This window comes from Macrosteles quadrilineatus, unplaced genomic scaffold (assembly GCF_028750875.1).
Source record: "Macrosteles quadrilineatus isolate MER2022 unplaced genomic scaffold, UCM_ALF_1.0 Scaffold_3__2_contigs__length_128488019, whole genome shotgun sequence".
Lineage (NCBI taxonomy): Eukaryota > Metazoa > Arthropoda > Insecta > Hemiptera > Cicadellidae > Macrosteles > Macrosteles quadrilineatus.
The window spans coordinates 12,089,230-12,104,553 of record NW_026542596.1 but is presented as its reverse complement, the minus strand read 5'-3'; the positions used below and the strand labels follow the sequence as shown (position 1 = coordinate 12,104,553).

At 34.4% G+C, this 15,324-nt stretch overlaps 1 protein-coding gene across 1 annotated transcript in view; it reads left to right on the top strand.

The window, feature by feature from the left end:
- The first annotated feature begins 879 nt into the window (after positions 1–879).
- LOC128988703 (SH2 domain-containing protein 4A-like) overlaps positions 880–15,324 on the top strand; it is a 108,898-nt gene continuing 94,453 nt past the window's right edge. Inside the window, exon 1 of the mRNA XM_054410263.1 lies at positions 880–899. The gene's annotated coding sequence lies outside the window, so the exon portion shown is untranslated. The remainder of the gene's footprint in view (positions 900–15,324) is intronic.

The window sequence follows — 15,324 nt, the reverse complement described above, 5'->3', positions numbered from 1 at the left end:
CCTTTTACTAATTGTTCACAGTACTGAGCAGATTGTAAAATAAAATAAAGTAAAAAAAAATTTTTGGAGAGACCTAGGTGTAAAAAACTATTGTTCTTTAGGCTACCATAAGATAATTCAATAGATTCGAATTCATTAGAATGAATGATAACAGCATTTATTTCTGAGAAATGCTGAACCAAAACTTAAACATAATATTATATATATTCAGTGAGCCTCCGGATCACTGGTATAGTAATAAATAATGACATTATTTACTCAAATCCATATACAGGTAATTGAGAAATCGCTGTATTTAGTTTAAAATTATTGTTATTTTTGAAAAACATAAAATAATTTTATGTGAAGTTAATTTTTAGACTTGGAACATTTGATATGCATCATCACACTTCATTTACTTTGTAATTACACCAAAAAAATTTTGTCACACTGAGTACCAATCACCCTGTATATATTGGAACACACTACACAGGAGTTGTAGAGGTAATAACATTTCATCCTGAAACACAGTATAGTAGTAGTTATATAAGAAAAGGCCCAAATTTCCGTCACAAAATCCTAATTTTCAATTGTTTACACACCTGCAATTTTCAGTTTTGGGTAAAAAAAACACTAAGGAAGCAGAATAATAGTCCACATTAACAATAGTGATGGGGAATCAGAAGGGAGAGAGGTGTAATATGTTGAGAGAAAAGTGGGGGAGAACAACAATGAGAGAGAGAGGAAGTGGGGGAGAGACGGTGAATTTCATTGTTGCCAGTTTTGTCTCACTCCACTCCGTTCCTTCTCCTTCCTTCCTCCATAGTCAGTGCGTGTTGAACCGGCAAGGAGAGAGGTTGTATGGTTGTAGTGTACGGTTGTTTCGCGAGTGCCCATCTGGATATCGAAATAATTTGACGGTAAGTTATTGATTCATATTTCTTTTTCACAGTATTCACTCAAATAAGAAAATTAGTCATTTTGTATAAAGTATATTAATGGTTGTATCTAAACATACGTGGATTAGACTGAAATTGGTTTTACAGTATTATTTTTTACTAGCCCTAGTACCGTAAGATGAGGAGGCAACTGGACGTATTTTAACTTCAATATTAATTCATTACGCTACGCCTAAAAACTAAGAGTGTAGAATCTAAACTAAGGAAGTATGTTTTATCTATGGTAGAATTGAGTGAGTGAGATTACTTTGGTTTGCTGACTGTGAGACCATATCCATACCCATCGTATGTTTCTTTAGCCGGAACCATTATTTATTTGACAACAGTTTGATGATTAAGGACTTTTGGACCGAGAGCCTAAGCCTAAAATTGAGTACCTATAAAAATCTACTTCCTTTTTCAGGATCGAAACGGTCACTTTTTTATTTACCAACGAGCACTATGCTACTATAACCATTCAGATGTCGACCCATTTATAAACAAATCACATTTACATTTTTTTATTTACATTTTACAGATTAATATTCCATTTCAAAAGTCAGCTCTCGAGCCGGTTTGAAATTATCAATTTATATATTATCCTAGATTTAGTACCACACTGCACTAGCTGTACCCGCGGGCTTTGCCCCGTTTAACTTCATATGTGAGCTCGTTCGCATGGCTCAATCACGTCTTGGTTGAAGTTTGTTCGCTACGCTCACTCACCTTTAGGTTGGAGCTCGTTCGCTGCGCTCGCACGTCCTGGTTGAAGTTCGTTCGCTACGCTAACTCGCCTCCGGGTTGAAGTTCGTTCGCTGCGCTCACTCACCTTTTGGTAATTAGCTGTTGTCAAATATTAAAAAAAATAATAGTGCTGCACTCTGTTGGTAATCCTTGTAACTTTAATGCTATTGAACATCATAGAACAGAACCAACTTGTTTAATTGAAACAGCTGTTAAGATTCATTAATTCCATTTAAATATGAGTACTCATTAGGTTAACATGGGAAACTCCAGAGCCACTGGGGCGGAGCCCGAGAGTCTGATCAGAATACAAACCACTTAGTTTTCCTATTTAATGCCTAAAGAATCAGTGTACCAAATTTCAGCCTCCTAGGTAGGTGGGAAGTGGGAGAATTAGTGATGAGTGAGTGAGTCAGTCAGTCAGTGAGGGCTTTGCCTTTTATATAGATTCATTATTTCAGATGGACCCACAAAACAGAGAGCCCAATTTTGCATGCTGTATATATCAAAAAACCAAAATGTTAAAAGCGCCGGACTGATTGATAGCTCGTATATTTCTCCATACACAGGGGTGCCCACAAGGGGGGGCTGTGACGCAGACTGCGTCATTGAAATTCTTGGGGGGGGCTCAAAAAATTCAAATGGGGGGGGTGGCTAAAGCTAATTGCAACAGTGTTCAACGTGACGACAATCCAAAATATATTACGAAGTCGCCAGATAGAAGGTGGATTAATTAATGACAATAGTTATATTATTGAATTCAATTAGTTAAAATAGGATTTTAGGATAGTTTAGGATTCGTGTAGGAAGTTATTATTTAAGATTAGCAAGACGTGAGATCTAAGAGGGAGGGCACGGAATGGCTCAACTGCTGTGATAGATAAAAGATAACGCGTGGTACAGACACGTCCAGCTACACCGCGACTTAGCACAGAACGATTTGTTGACATAAAGCTCGTTAAAATACAATCAAGTATCATAGGCTACAATACTTTACACTATTGTGTAGATACTAGATTACCTGAGTTAATAGTGAGAGAAGGGGAACTCAGACATCCTACCATACCACATTTCATTATCATTGTTATTGTTATTATCATTCTTTTTGCCTTGTTTTTGTTATGTCATAGTTTATTATTGTTTATTGATTGTATTGTTGTTATTGCTGATGAAATGTTGTTTTGTTATAATTTAATATTTTGTATTCATATAATCTATTATAATCTTAACTGATTGTATTTTGTAAATGGCATTGCCGTGGAAAATAAAAATGAAAATGAAATGAAAATGAAATGAAGGGGGTAATGAAAAATACGGTTAATCCAATACATTATAAAAACAGATGACAAACTCATTAAAACGCTGTAAACCGCCATTAACGTCACGATTATTGAATTGAATTGAATTGAAAATGTCTTTATTCATATAATATACAGTGGTATACATCGAATGGCGTCATTATGCTAAATTACAGCTAACAAATTAATTTCTTTACATTTCCTCCATAAGCCATAAGGTACATATTTAAAACAAAAGTTGATCATAAACAACAAAAAGTATGGTTGTCAGAGTTCATCAAATTTATATAATGTTTTATTTGTCAAATGCAGTTTTAATTTTTTCTTAAACATTTTTACATCTTTAACGTTTCTTAATTCCACAGGTAGCCTTAGTAAAAACTTAGCACCCGCATTTAATGTTTTTTTATTATAAAACTCTAGCCTGTGTAAATCAATGGCAATTTGATTTCTATTTCTTGTAAAATAGGAATGGCTGTCACCTAACCTGGGAACCAGATTGTTTATACTTAGTTTTTTTAGCATGAAGTGCTGTGTAAAAAACATATAAACTGTAAACAGACATTATGCCCAAATCTGTAAAATGCTGACGAACCGAATCACCAAAATTCAAATTCATTAATGATTCTTATCGCCCTTTTTTGAAGAATAAGAATTATCATTTTTATAAACAAAATTCAATATTGCACAATCATTATTATTGTGCAATAACATTATTATTGTAAATTTCAAATCATTTATCTTGGTTCAGTTGTACACACGTTAACGTTTAAAATTATGGCTAACTCAAACTCTACTAATCACCAGCCAAACATTGCATTGCTATAAATAACGTAAATATTAAAGGAACCTTTAGAAAGTGTTATAAGGTACTGCTCATGATAGACAGATAGGCTACCAATAGGTGCTGTATCACAGCATAGGAATTGATAGATAAGTAATAAAAAAGTGTAAAATTATATTTAGAGATAATTAAAACACTCTTAAAAAAGAATGTAACGAGAACAATCTTGTTATTCTTTTTCTTTGTTCTTTAATAGGTTTCTCTTCAATTCATACACAAATTCAACAAAACACCATATTTAGGCCTACTCATTGGCCAATCGCAGCCTTACTTAAGTTACCATGGTTACTAATCACTCAAACACAGTTTACTAAGCATTATATCGTCATCATTCCCTAGCTGTTGTATCTAAAATCTGTTGTAACATAGCGCACAGCAGACAGAAGTGTAAAACGGAGCAGACGATTGTTGGCGCAAGCGTTGTTTCCATTTCATTTTCATCAAAGGAGCTGCTGCCGTGGTAAGCAAAAAGGCCGTATCAACATAAATGACGAATCTGAGAAAATGGATGTTTTGTCAAAGCCAGTCAGAGTCATGTTTTTTCGATTTCTAATTTAACCGGTTGACCGAATTCAATAATTTTTTTTTTCAAACTACTTCTTTTTCAATGTAGGAGACTATGAATATATTTTTATTAATGTATAATGATACATTCATATTTTTTAATCCAGTTACCCTTTTTACTGTTAACGTTTTTTAGGCCAAAAAGCCGTATCTCAACTTACCTTTTTTTGGCTTAGGAAAATGTCTTTTAAGAAACAAAATTTTCCCATGCCAAAAGGAGGTAGGTTGTGATACGGCTTTTTAGCCTAGTAACCATTAACAGTAAAAAGGGGTCAATCACCAATAAAAGGTACTTAGAATTAAACTATATACAGACTGTCCCAAAAGTCCCGGACCGGCTTAATATTTTCTAAACGACAACAGATAAATCAATAAGATTTTGCACATCAACACCACACTTAAAAATCTACTTTTTTAAGGGACTATCAATTTTCTGTCATATCATGGGGACGTCCCACAAGGAGTCAGAAGGAAATCTTAAATAGAAGCATAGGTCGTCATGCACATCAAATTAAAGACCTTTACTAGTAGATTACAATGCCGTAAATTCAAGCTCAAAAGAACGCCTGAGTAAAAAATGGCAGCCGTTCAAAGATTTCTTGAACCTGCCATTTTGAATCTTTGAACGACTGCCATTTTTCACTCAAGCGTTCTTTTGAGCTTGAATTTACGGCATTGTAATCTACTAGTGAAGACCTTTAATTTGATGTGCATATCGACCTATGCTTACGTTAACAATTTTTTCCCGATTCCTAGGGCTGTGCCCCCAAATGCAAATTAAATGAATCTTTGAACCACTGTCATTCTTGACTTGGTATTCCGTTTGAGTTCAAATTTGCGGCATTATATTCTGCTAGTAAAGACCTTTAATTTGATGTACATGTCAACCTATGCTTCTATTTAAGATTTCCTTCTGACTCCTTGCGGGACGTCCCCATGATGTGACAGAAAACTGATATTTCCTTAAAAAAGTAGATTTTTAGGTGTGGTGTTGATGTACCAAATCTTATTGATTTATCTGTTGTCGTTTTGAAAATATTAAACCGGTCCGGGACTTTTGGGACAGTCTGTATATGAAACTTGGAAAGAAGGTATTATCTACATTTATTCTACACGTATGTAATATTTGGTAACGATTAAAAAATATTTACCTATTTTATAAACAGAAAACTGCCGTAAAAAGCTTATTTCATTTTGTTGACCCGGGTCAATCACCAATAAAAGGTACTTGAATTAAACTATATACATAAAACTTGGAAAGAAGGTATGTCCACATGTATTCTACACGTATGTTAAATTTGGTACAATTAAAAAATATTTACCTATTTTATTAACAAAAAACTGCCGTAAAAAGCTAATTTCATTTTGTTGACCCGGGTCAATCACCAATAAAAGATACTTAGAATTAAACTATATATATGAAACTTGGAAAGAAGGTATGTCCACATGTATTCTACACGTATGATAAATTTGGTAACGATTAAAAAATATTTATCAGTTATACCTTCGTTCCAAGTTTCATGTAAATAGTTTAATTCTAAGTACCTTTTATTGGTGATTGACCTGGGTCAACAAAATGAAATTAGCTTTTTACGGCAGTTTTTTGTTAATAAAATAGGTAACTATTTTTTAATCGTTACGGTACCAAATGTTACATACGTGTAGAATACATGTGGATATACCTTCTTTCCAAGTTTCATATATATAGTTTAACTAGCTGTACCCGCGGGCTTTGCCCCGTTTAACTTCATAAGTATTCGCATGGCTCATTCACGTCCTGGTTTTGGTTGGAAATTAGCTGTTGTCATAAATAAAAAAAAATAATAATGCTGCACCCTGTTGGTAATCCTTGTAACTTTGATGCTATTGAACATCATAGAACAGAACCAACTTGTTTAATTGAAACAGCTGTTAAGATTCATTAATTCCTTTTAAATATGAAAAATCATAAGGTTAACATGGGGAACTACAGAGCCACTGGGGCGGAGCCCGAAAGGATTTTTGAGATAAGAATATGCTCAAATGTTAATCGGGGATGTGAGCTATGGTCATGCCAAATTTCAGCCCAATCCGTCCAGTAATTTATGCGTGATTGAGCAACACACACACAAACACACACACAAACATACACACAAGCTCACAAACTTTCAGATTTATAATATTAGTAAGATTCTAAGTACCTTTTATTGGTGATTGACCTGGGTCAACAAAATGAAATAAGCTTTTTACGGCAGTTTTCTGTTAATAAAATAGGTAACTATATTTTAATCGTTACCAGATGTTACATACGTGTAGAATACATGTAGATATCCCTTCTTTTCAAGTTTCATGTATATAGTTTAATTCTAAGTACCTTTTATTGCTGATTGACCCGGGTCAACAAAATGAAATTAGCTTTTTATGGCAGTTTTTTGTTAATAAAATAGGTAAATATATTTTAATTGTTACCAAATTTAACATACGTGTAGAATACATGTGGATATACCTTCGTTCCAAGTTTCATGTATATAGTTTAATTCTAAGTACTTTTTTTAGGTGATTGACCTGGGTCAACAAAATAAAATGAGCTATTTTGGCCGGTTTTTAGTTAATAAAATAGATAAATATTTTTTATCGATACCAAATTTTACACACGAGTAGAATACATGTGGATATACCTTCGTTCCAAGTTTCATGTAAATTTCTACATTCAAAGTGGTTTTTTTCTAAATATATTGAATTTGTTGACCCGGGTCAACAAAATAGGGAGTCCTACTGAAAACAGCCTATTGTGATACTTTCCCTCCAAGTTGTTTTTTTGTAAAATTCATTTACCACCTAACAACAAGATATTCATGTGATGCATAGAGTATGTAAAACAGAAATTATAGGAAGGTCTTCAAAATTTAATGTTTTGCTTTCCTATGCATTTTAATGGTAAAATTTTGAACCGTAAGTGGATTTGGGCGAGACTATACTAAGCCAAAAAACAGTAAGGCAGAAATACTATTCCAGAAAGCCGTAACGGTTTTTTGCTTACTGTTTTCTGGCCAAGTAAACCAAAGTTACGGTGTTTTGACTTAGTATTTGCACATTTGTTGGTAGATACGGTAAATAACTAGTTTGATATCTCAAAAACGGCTTGAGATACGATGTTATCGCCTACATTTTTGGATTCCTCGACCTTCAAAACATAAAGATTTGCACTTACCTCAAAATGTGTTATTTTTGTAGTTACTGCCTTTTAGCTTACGAGGGCAGAGCTGTGATGTTTCTAAAGGGAGGGAGAGGGGATCGTTATATCGAGAAAAGATGCTGACATTTCGTTAAGCAGAGGTTACGAACGCTATATGGATATTCTGGCAATAAAAAATTCCTTAAATTGAGGTGACTTATAAAACTCTAATTTTATTTATATAGAAAGATAAGTTTTCCAGTACTGTACAACACTGATTCACGGTCTTTTCCCTGTAATCAAAATTCAAGTACAACTTGATACACACAGAATCTCCGGTTCCCGACCTGGATGATGGCTAGTTATTTAATTTAATTTACAGTTACATAGTACCCGTGATAAATCAAATCCGTTATATAAGCCAAAGCCACACACGATTGATCTCACTTGGTTTTGGATTTGCTTACAAACGTGATCGTAAATGGTTACAAACGTGATCGGAAATGGTTGGGGCCTACACAGTAGTCGTAAACAACATTTATGTAAACATATCAGTGACGGGAGCCTACCAGTAGACCGACAAGATACTTGGTCGTCTGGCCACTAGACCGTCTTTTTTAATTAAATAGATAAATACTGAAAACCAGTACGTCGACAAGTTATTTCATCGTCATTTCAGTTGACCGGCCTGTAAAACTAAATTATTATATACGAGAAACCTACTTGTCGTCAATCGCCCCGACCGACTTACCACTTGCTCGTCTTTTAGGTGGGGATAGGGGGCAGAGTGGGAGGAGCTAACCGGGGATTACCCAGGAGTTTGAGGCGCTTCTCGTGGTTGAACCACGTCGCTCGAGGCTAGAAGCCAGTCTTGCCAACTGAAAGTAGCCTAGCTCCGTCGAACACTACACACTCGGCGTGTTTATACAGTCTGGAGTTTAGTTGACGTTGGCGCGCAATTCTAATGGATAGTTTCGTCGTTTCTATAGCAACCGTGAAGTGACCTCGTTCTCGCGCATTCCTCTGCCTTTGTATTATTTAATCTGCTTTGAAAGATAAGACTCGCTTATGTGCATTGACTATTGAATCAAATAACAATATCATTAGGGGGTTTTGATCGTTTGTTTGGATAAAACTACGTACCGTATATTGTAGAATTACATTTGTAGTGTGGTAATATGGTGTATATATATCTATATATTAATAGGCAAGCATGTTTCTTTAAAACCTTTTTTCTCAGCTCGTGTGCATCGTAGGAAAAATCTACGCAAACCGTTAGAAAGCTATTTTCGTGTAGGTGTGCAGAATCCATTTATAAATTTAAATAGGCTCAAAGATAAGCACAAAAAATGAGTTTAAAGATTTGAAAAAAATAACATGGATCTTATGCGTTGCCATGCTGGTGACGAAATAACAACGAAATATAAACAAGAAATCAAAACAAATGGAAGAAACTCCAATCACATGTTTTATTTACAGTGTGGGGGTGAAAATAGAGAAGTGAGTACATTACATATTTTTGGTCGAGTTTCGACCACTGGACGACCTCTCGTATATAATTAATACGCTACATGAAACTTTGTCGGTTGAACTCCTCCGCCATTTCTTAACCGATTTTATCCATTGACATCTCATTGGAAAGAGCGTGTCGCGTAGATTTGCCAACTGGCCTTACATTTTTTACAAAGTCCCTTGGGTTCTGCCCCAGTGGCTTTGAAAGTTCCCATGTTATCCTTATGAAGAACATAATTGTTTACATTTTGATCAGCTGTATAATTTAATTACTGTTATTTATTTTTCGATTGAATGAAACGCATTGAGTAAATTTATTTACTATTTGGTAAACATAACCCCCAAAACGAAAACGGACCGTGTTAGTATGGTTGTATCTTGAATTTATATATTTATCGTTGCTTTGTGTCGCTATGACAGATCGTGTTAGCATGATTGTAACTTAAATTTGTGCATTTATCGTTGTTTTGTGTAGCTATAATTTGTTTATTTGTTGTTTTTTTCTTTTAAATGCCTCCGACGCGACAACAACGAAACATAGAAAGGAGGCGTACACGTCAGCACCTGACCCTGGACAATCTCAACTATTAGGTTACGAATGCGAGCTAGCACTACCCCTAAAAGACTTTTCGTTCTCAATTTGACCCTCTATCAATGACATGTGTTGCCTGTACAGCGAGGCATTTTGAGAAGGAGAAAACCAGCCGGAATGCTTAAGGTTTATCAATAACGAAGATCAGGGATTTAGGTAATCAGGGTCTGAGTTACACAATGGTAATATTTGAGTTGACTCTTTTTAAACTCTTTTTAAACTTTGAGTTAAACTTTTTTAAATATGACTGTTATTGGTTTTGAAATAACCCCTGTAATACTTTGCAATTGCTTGAATTTGAGCAACATGTACACTAGTATATATATATAGGACCTGTGTATAATTTTGGGTAACATGGAGGTCAATTTACCTTGTGTAGGCCTATATCAAAAAAGTTTAATATCTTAAATTAATCCAAACGATTCATAGTAGCCAACAGGCACAAAGTATTGTAATTATGCAAGATGTTGTAAATTTCAAACATGTGTAACAGTTAAGTTCTGCAACAGTAGTTCGTTAGGATTGCCTATTTAAGTAAGTTGTTATTAGGTGTATAAGTCGTTCATCAAGCGTCATGAGAAACGAAATCTGTTATAGAAGTGAAAAAATACAGTTAATCAAATGGTGCTGTATATAAAATATCTGCAAATAAAATTAGAGTTTTGTCTGTACACTGTTCAGAATGACATATTTTCCTCCTCGATAAGGGTTTACCTCCTCGCAAGTTATGTCAAAAAAGGTGTAATTGTAATTTTACTAAGAAAATTAAATCCAAAAAAAGGACTGGTTAATAGAACCAGATTAATGGCGAAAGTTATGAATGATGAAGTCTTGAAATTATTACTTGAAGTTCAGCTGGAAAACGAGTGTTCCTCTAAAATTCGTCTTCGAAAAGTTGGTCTTTATCTGCTAGAGCTGCATCCCCTGCTTACAGCATGGGGAATTGTACGTAACAATTTCAAGATGCCGCGCTTTTGATGATCTAAAAATAATGGTTAAAGAACAACGAAACCAAGGTCATTTGGCTGAAGACGTTAGAGTGTTTACAAAAAGACATGGTATGTGAAGAGTTTCTTATTTAACATTTTAAAAGTAAGATAAACATTTTAACTGGTCTGTCAGTCAGTATTCTAAGCCTACTCTGTTAAAACCTTTATTAAAACAGTATTGAGCTTAAGATTTTTATTTACGGTTAGTTAAAAGTTAAGCGCTTAAAATTCTTCCTTTTTTTGTATTGAGAAGTTAAAAGGTAATTAATTTTTTTTAATGATTTTTAAATAGGTACTGTATAGTTAATATTAACTGGAAACAACTAGTCTATACTAGAGTAACAAATTACAAAATACAATACAAAGGAAAAGGGCATTCCTATGAATGCTATTGAGCATTGATTATTTAATGTATTTGGGTTTTATGATGTATTACTAACCAAAGGAATACTTACTAACCAACCGCGATACCAGTGACTTAATAACGGTCAACAGATGTTGGGTATCACGAGCTTAAAGGATCGCTAGACAAAGTTGCCCGAATCGCATGGATGGTAAAATAACTTCTGGCGATGTCTAGAGAGATTGTTATTTAGAACACATGAAATCCTTTCTATAACATAAATGTCGGCTAATCGTGTGATTCCAAGTACTTTCGCCTGATTTGAAACATATTTCCAAGCCCGTGCCAATATTACTTGTTTCTGTTCGAAAAGGCCATTGCTGTGAGAATATCAGGTAAAACTAACATAGAAACTTGAAAAATACAAATTAACAATAAATTGGCAACATAATAAATATGGAGCATTACTGATATCGCAAGTAAAACAAAAAAGACTTAACTATATAAGTAATCGCAATGGGAAGAGAACGCGGAAGAAAATAATGTCTGTATATGCTGTATATGCTGTGTATACTAAGATCTGTATAGTCATTGCCTTATATAATTGACAAATGCTTATATTTGCTCCAAACAAAAAAAATACCAAACCCTTCAAATATTTAAGTTGACGGGAGCGGGACCTACCACTTCTAAAGAACGCCACCGCGTCTGTCATCCCTATTCTCTTGAACACCCCTAAAAACCTTCACCGAATAGGTAAGGTACTATCGTAAAAATAACGAGGAACTTATATAAATCAGTTTTAATTTACAATTCTCTGGACGTACATCACTGTGAGAACCGAAGCCTCGGGGAAAGTCCACGGGTGCGGGACTTGCCACTAGGGCGGTCAATATCTTCAAAAGAACGCCACCGCGTCTGCTTTCCCTAACTTAACAACACCCTTATAAGCCCTAAATGAATAGAGACTATCATAAATATGACAAGCACCTTTTACAACTTCTTTCCATTTCCAATCAACCTGACCTGTCCTTCATCGGCGTGAGAACGAAAGTATTGGGGAAGTCCAGAGAAGCCTAGAACTGCGTAGATGAAAGAGAAGCCGCGTTGGATGACCTTGCCACCCCTTCGCATACCTTCATCAGCAATATCTCATAGTGACTTTTTACAACGCAATTTTTGTTGTCAATTTGTCTGATCTGAACAATTTAAATATTTCAAAATTAACTAAGCGAATAGCTGATTATAATTGATTATTTTTATTGGTATTTGTGTAGCCACAATATCCGGATTGAGCGTAGTAAACGAACATCAACCAGGACGTGTTTGATTGATGCGAGCGAGCTCATCTTGAAAATGAAAGAGCATTTGACATTAAACCACAATAGGACCACATGGTATATTGGATTACAATTTGCACTGGTTATCAGTGTTCGTTGACTTTGGAAATAAGTCAAACGTCACAGTGTCTAATGCTATTCAGCAAACATTCCACATAATTAGTTCCACTATTCGATCAACTTGAAATGCTTACATTTCTTAATAACGCTGCCATTGATTTTTATCGTATTAGCTTATCTAGCCAAAAATGACAAAAGTAAGATATTATCATCAATGTGTCACGCACAGTTTAAATAGACACAGTTTAAATTTCGATCATAGTTAGTTGTAATAAACATTATGAATCGGCATATTTTGGGGTAGGAGTTAAGAATTTTATATTTGAATTTCAACACAAAAAAATCTTTTAAAATCAATATTTGATTTTCTCCGTAATTTTCTCTCTACAGCTTAAACCATACATTTTCGAAACTTTGAAAATACCAAAATCGTATTCCTCACCTACTAAAACATACATTTCGACATACGGATCAATATATTTGTACAATCCGTTCCTTAATAAATACCCCCGCCGCAGCAAACCTGCAGACTAAGCGAATTTCCATTTGACTGATTGGATTTACACTAAAATGTCTACTTAAAAATATAACATTTATTCTTGATTTAAATAGAATTAGTTTAACAAGTACTTAGGTTTGCTGCATCAGGGAGGGTAAAACTGTTTTTTTTTGTAAAATGTAAATAGTTAGTAAGAAATAAAAACATTTTCCAAATTTGATCAAAATATGTTCACAAACAAGCAAACTACAACAGTTTACTTATTCTCCATAAGAATAACATGGGAATTTTAAATTAAAAATGTTTTGGAATTTTCTCCGTAACCATTAGACGCATAATAATGCTTCAATATACTAAATTATTTGTTTTTTTAAGCTCTACAAAATGGTTTGGAAAGAAATTGCAAAATTTTATGTTTTTTGGGTAAAAAATGGGAAAAACCGATTTTTACCCCATAAAACCCCCCGTAAACACCCGTTCCCATGGTCCGATCATGCTGGATCGCGAACTCGTTCAAATAAACGTATGTTTACACGTTTGTACCAAATTTCATCAAAATCGGATCATTTTTGCTCGAGTTATCGTGCTGACGGACACATATATATATATATATATAAATATATAAATATATAAATATATAAATATATAAATATATATATATATATATATATATGAATTTGAACGGATGGTGTTTTTGGCCTCTAGGGACCTCAAAACGAAAAAAAAAATCGGTCCCGCGTCCAGGTCTTACCATGAGTACTACGGTAATAGCTTATTCCCTATATGGGAAATTCGCTAAAATCTATATATTTTCATATTCGTCGCGCGAAATATAAGAATTTGTATCGACCTTATGGCTACATCATCGATCATAGTTGTAATAAACATTATGAATCGGTATATTTTGGGGTAGGAGTTAAGAATTTTATTTTAGAATTTCAACACAAAAAATCGTTTAAATTATATATTTGATTTTCACCGTAATTTTATCTCTACAGCCTAAACCATACATTTTCGAAAGTTTAAAAATACTATAATCGGATTCCTCACCTATTAAAACATACATTTTGACATACGGATCATGGTATGTCCGATTCGTGGTTTAATTCGATTCGTTACAAATTATTCAATTAAAATGCAATCAAAAACTACTTTCGGCCAGATATTTGGTTGGAATGTGGAATATCTTAGCTATTGTATAAAATTATAGCTTAACTAGTGTACATGTTGCTCGAAATCGAGCAATTGCAAAGAAGTACAGGAGTTACATATAAACAAATGACTTGTTAAAAAACTAATAACAGTCATAATTTCCGATGATTTTAAAAGAGTCAACTAAAAGATTATTAACTAATGGAAATACTCACAATTTACATAACAGTCCTATTCCAGTTTAAAGGGTTATTTTTTAACTATCAAACTGCCCATGGACGGGAAATGGTAAGCTTACAATTTAAGTCAAAATAAAAAGTCTGTCAGCTTTTATAATGTACTGTACCTAAGTTATTTAGCCAATTTGTAGACAATAAGGTGTAGGCTACAAACTCTACAGAACTCTCATGCTTCCATGGGGAGCAACTAATTATTAATATTTAATTCCTGACAACAGCTGGAGTTTCAAAACAATGTTTGTTTCCCGTGTTAATCTTATGGAGAAATACGAAACTTTAAAGGGTCCCAGGGCCTCACTCTCTAATTATTTACCTAAAAAGAAAGTTTCCTGCACAACTTCACGTTACGCTCTTTCCAATGACACCAAAAACATGTCAATCGGTTCAGTATAGCATCAAGAGGCCAAAAACTAGGAATGTAGCGCCAGCCACGTCCCTTTCACTTTCAGCAATTTTACAACCCTCGCCAACCCTACACATCCAAAGACAGAGAGAGAGAGAGAGAGAGAGAGGGAGAGAGACAGTAAAACAGCTGTCGAAGTCGATCGGGTCGACCTAGCCTCGGTCGTCAACTCGCTTTCTTTTTCTTCACCTACAAGCGTTTGAATAGGGGCGCGGGAAAACTACTTGTGTGATGCGGCACGCGTAATACCGGAAAAGGCCTTCGGGTAGTTCTAGAGCGCCGCCAGAATTGGGTCGCTGGAGTCGCGTTTTAGTTGCCACTTTACTATTGAAGATTCTTAAGTGGCAAAAGAGTTTATGACGAAATATACCCCCACCGCAACAAACCTGCAGACTAAGCAAATTTCTATTTGCCTGATTGGATTTACACTAAAATGACTTTTTGAAAATATCACAGTTATTCCATATTTAAATAGAATAAGTTTAACAAGTACTTAGGTTTGCTGCAACAGGGAGGGTAAAAGTGTGTTTTTTTTTTGTAAAATAATAACATTTTATAAATAAATAAATGATTTTTTTCTAATTTAATGCAAATATTTTCATAAACAAGAAAACTACTACAGTTTACTTATTCCCTGGTGTGAGTGAGGGTATACATTCAACTCTAGAAAATAC